Source organism: Mercurialis annua, linkage group LG3 (assembly GCF_937616625.2).
Source record: "Mercurialis annua linkage group LG3, ddMerAnnu1.2, whole genome shotgun sequence".
NCBI classification, from domain to species: domain Eukaryota; kingdom Viridiplantae; phylum Streptophyta; class Magnoliopsida; order Malpighiales; family Euphorbiaceae; genus Mercurialis; species Mercurialis annua.
The window spans coordinates 58,113,368-58,118,230 of record NC_065572.1 but is presented as its reverse complement, the minus strand read 5'-3'; the positions used below and the strand labels follow the sequence as shown (position 1 = coordinate 58,118,230).

Sequence of the window (4,863 nt, the reverse complement as noted above, 5' to 3'; positions counted from 1 at the left end):
AATAAATTGTGCAGATATTACTTGACAGATTGAATTTCTGTTTGAGAATCACTAGCAAGAATAATGTCATCCACATAGACTAGTAATGCAATGAAGGAATCTGCAGTAGACTTTATGAACAATGAAGGATCAGAGGGAGCAGCTTTAAAACCAATGGAGAGAAGAGCAGTAGTCAACTTTGTGTGCCATTGCCTACTGGCCTGTTTCAAACCATAAATGGATTTGATTAATCTGCAAACTTGTGAGGACTCTGCTTTAAAACCAAGAGGTATTGACATATATACTTCTTCTTCAAGGTCTCCATGTAAAACAGCATTATTTACATCAAGTTGATGTAAATGCAAGTGTTTGATAGAAGCCATAGCTAACAGAGTTCTGATTGTACTCATTTTGGCTACAGGAGAAAAAGTCTCCAAGTAATCAAGACCAGGTTGCTGTGTGAAGCCTTTTGCAACTAATCTAGCCTTAAACCTCTCAACTGTGCCATCTGCTTTGTATTTGATCTTGTAGACCCATTGATAGGTGCATTTTACACCTATGATTAGGAGTTGTTTTCGCTTGCTTTTAGTATACTTTGAAGCGTTTTTCCCACGTATTGGTGTAATTAGTTTGTGTATTGGCATTTCAGGTAAAATGAAGCAACGTGAAGTGTTTTGGGCTTAAATAAGGAAGAAATCAAGCATCGGAATAGGAGCGAGTTGAAAGAGCGAAGAAACGAGCAAGATTTGGGCATTTAAAGGAGGGGCTCGATCGAGCCCTTCACTTATGAAGGAAGGCTCGATCAAGCCCTATGAAGAAATGTGTCCAGAAGTTTCTTGAAGGCTAAGGCTCGATCGAGGCCTCACTCTTAAGTGGATGGCTCGATCGAGCCCCTTAGAAAGAAACTCAGAATTTGAATTTCGAGAAAAGACAAAACTCAAGGGCTCAATTTCCTTTTTAGGCCCAACACTCCTTAGAAGGGTGTCCTTTGTTTACCTCAATTGTAACCCATATAGATAGCACCTTATCTTTTTTAGGTTAGAGGACAAGTTGTAGACATTTTAATTGTTCTCTAGTTTTTACCTTTTTAGATTAGCTATCATCTTCTTGGAGATTCCTCCATTGTTAGAGCTTGATTACAAGTTTTATTTCCTTTGTGAGAACAAGATCTTCATTTTTATTGCAAGTTTACTTATTGTGAATCTTCATTATCTTTATGGTTGTTTGCTCTACTTATTTAATCAAGGTAATTCTTCTTACTTTAATGTTCTACTTTTCTTATTCCTTAATTGCTTGTGTTAATCTTAGTATGTATAGCTAATCCCCCATGTTTGGGGGTTGAGATGATTTCTTTCATGATGTGTTAATTGGTATGTTTGATTGGTTAAATGCTTGTTCTAATTCTAGTTTCTAATGCTTGTGTTAGCTTAGATATCTAATGCATGATTTAGTATTTGCTTGACTCATTGAGAAATGGTTAGGTGAATAGACTTTGGAATTAGAAGCCTAGATTGTAATACCACGAGAGTGGGTTAGGATTTAGGTGACCTTGAGTTTGTTGATTAATTGATGTTGAGTAATTGGTTTTGTTTAGTATCACGAGAGTGAGTTAGGCATTAATTGATTACTTGATTATTGATTTTGTCGTTCTTAGAGGCTCGAGAGAGCGGGAGCAGTGCGTTAGGCACAACTCGGCCCTTGCTAGATACTGATTCATCCATTACTATGAATGCATGACCTAGGAATAATTTCAACCCCTAGACACCTTTTACTTATTGATTAAACTTGTTATTATTATAGTTGCTTGAATTGTTAGTTTAATTGTTTAGTTGTTTAGTCCCATATTTAGTTTAATTCTAAATTAGTAATCGGATACTTGAAACTTCAACCATTTGTGTTTTGCTAAACGAATTGAATCATAACTAAAATTCATTCTCATCAATTGCTCCTAATTCACTCCTTGTGGGTTTGATCTCGTATTTACCGAGTATTACGAGTTGGGTTTTTGCTCAACAAGTTTTTGGCGCCGTTGCCGAGGAGTGACGAGTATTTATTGATTGATCGAAATTAGTTATTGTTCGGTCGAGTTAGCTCTATTTTCTGTTTTTATTACTTTTGTTGTTTTTGCTTCTTTCCGGATTTACGCGTGGTTTGTTTGTTGTTGTTTGTGTAGGAGAACGACTATAGTGTATGCACAATACACGAAGGGCCAATCTTCCGCTAGAACCATTCCAAGACAACCTCGGGAGATTTGAAAGAAGTGTGAGAAGAGAGAATCGTAGACCCGTTATCATGGAACATGGGGAAGATAATTATGAGGAGGAGCAATATCACCCTCATGACGATGGAGTGAGGCAACATCCGCCTCCTCCACTCGATGAGAGAAATCGGCAAGAGCAACAAGGGGACAATAACCCTCAAGTTCAAGGCCATCAAGCACAAAGACAAACTTTGGGGGATTTCTTCCTCCCGGATGTGGATAACGCCACCTATGGGTGCTTTGCAAGGCCGGTCACAGCGGCTACTTTTGAAATCAAGCCTAGCACGATTCAACTCATAGAGAATCGGTGCCAATTCTATGGGTTACCAAGTGAGGATCCGAATGAACACATAGCCAAGTTCTTGGGAGTGTTGGACACATTCAAGCTCCATAATGTCACCGCCGATCAAATCAAACTTCGGATGTTTCCATTCTCACTAAGAGATAAGGCAAGCTTGTGGCTTCGGTTATTACCTAATGCATCAATCCACAATTGGCGGGATCTTGCTCAAGCTTTCCTTCACAAGTACTTTCCGATGGGGAGAACCGCAAAGTTGACAAAGGACATCATTGATTATTACCAATATGAGGGGGAATCTCTCTATGAAACTTGGGAGAGGTTCAAGGATCTCCAAAGGCACGTACCTCATCATCGACTTGTAAGGGAGCATGTGCTTCAAATATTCTATAATGGTTTGGGTGAGATTACAAGATCTACCATTGATTCGGCCGCGGGAGGTTCTTTGATGCAAAAGACGCTTGATGAGGCTAATGAGTTGATTGAAAAATTGGCTATGGTTAGTAGCACGTGGTCCTCGGAAAGGAGAAGACCACCGGCTCAAAAGGCATTAATGACACTTGACCAATCCAAGGAGTTTGAAGCGATGAAAGCCATGAATGCCTCTTTGCAAAGTCAAGTTGATGCCTTGAAGAAGCAAGTGGGTCCACGGAATGCTCCGGTTGCGTATGTCCAAGTAGGTTGTGAGCATTGTGGGGATTTCAATCATGGAAGTAGTGAGTGCTATGCCACGGGTCAAGCGTGGAGCGAACAAGTGAATTATGTGGGAGGTCAACGCCAAGGGAATGATCCTTATTCGAATACCTATAATCCGGGGTGGAGAAACCATCCTAACTTCGGATGGAGGAATCAAGAGGGCCAAGGCAATGTGCAAGCAAATCAACAAGCGGGTCCTAGTTTCCAAGGAGGAAATAGGCCCCAACAACAAGGTCCTTATCAAGGCCCTTATCAAAACCATCAAGGGCAAGGAAACAACTATGGTGGTAGACCTCAACACCCTCCGGGATTCCAACCACAAAAGAATACGGATGAGGGAAATGTGCTTTCAAGGCACTAGAGAAGTTAGAAAAAATGGAGCAAAGGGAGAAGAATCAAGCTTCTACTATCCATCATTTGGAAACTCAAATTTCTCAAATGGCGATTTCGCTTCAAGGAAGACCTCAAGGAGTTGCCATCCACTACGGAAAACAACCCTAGAGAGCAAGTTAAGGCGGTAGAGCTCTGAAGCGGGAGAAACCTTGAGAAAGCCAATGGGAAAAAGCATGTTGTTGAGGAGGATGAGCCTCGAGTGGTTGTTGATGTAGCAAGCTCAAGTCAAGAACTACCAACGGAATGTGAGGAAGTGGTTATCGAGGTTGAAGAGCCCTATGTGAGGCCACCACCGCCGCCACCGTTTGTACCACCGGTTCCATTCCCAAGCCGGTTAAGGAAAGCTCAAGGGAACGAAAAATTTCACAAGTTCCTTGAGATCTTCAAGAAATTGCAAATCAATCTAAGCTTGGCGGATGCGCTCCGTGAGATGCCACAATATGCCAAGTTCTTAAAGGACATCATTACCAACAAACGGAGTTGGGATAATGGCGCAACGGTTCCCATTCCAGAAGTGTGTAGCTCAATCATCTTGAATGACCTACAGACTAAGTTGAAGGACCCAGGGAGTTTCTCTATACCTTGTACTATAGGCACTATGAATTCAATAAATTGCTTATGTGACCTTGGCGCTAGTATTAATCTTATGCCTCTCACTCTTTTTAGGGCGTTGTGTGGAGATCAAACCGTGAAAAGCACCTCGATGGTACTCCAACTCGCGGATCATTCGTTGAAGAGGCCGTTTGGGATTGTAGAAGATGTTCTTGTGAAGGTGGATAAGTTTATATTCCCGGTAGACTTTGTTATCTTGGATTACGCAGTAAGGAATGCCCAATTATCTTAGGGCAGACCTTTATGAATACCGGGAGAGCTTTAATTGATGTACATGGTGGGAAATTGACATTGAGAATTGATGAAGAAATGGTGGAGTTTGATATGAAGAGAGTGATGCGGAATACCATCGAGGAGGAGGATTGCATGAGGATAGACTTCATTGATGAGATTGTGCAAGAACAACTTCAAGAAAATGTGCAAGTGTTGAATCAAGCAAAGGGGGAAATTTCTGGAAATTTTGAGTTGTCAAGCTTCTCAGAGGAAAAAATTCTTGCTTCATTTAACACTAAGGGCTCGATCGAGCCCTCCCTTTTAATGAAAGGCTCGATCGAGCCCCATGAGTTAAAGGGAGCAGAAAGTTTTTCTCAGTACATTTCTCAAGTTTCGTTTCATTCCGGGTCGG

At 41.2% G+C, this 4,863-nt stretch overlaps 1 non-coding gene across 1 annotated transcript; it reads right to left on the bottom strand.

Annotated features, from left to right (window-relative positions):
- Positions 1–2,790: 2,790 nt before the first annotated feature.
- Positions 2,791–2,898, bottom strand: LOC126675986 (small nucleolar RNA R71). The gene has a single exon (XR_007640165.1). It is a non-coding gene; the product is annotated as a small nucleolar RNA R71 (small nucleolar RNA).
- Between the last annotated feature and the right edge of the window lie 1,965 nt (positions 2,899–4,863).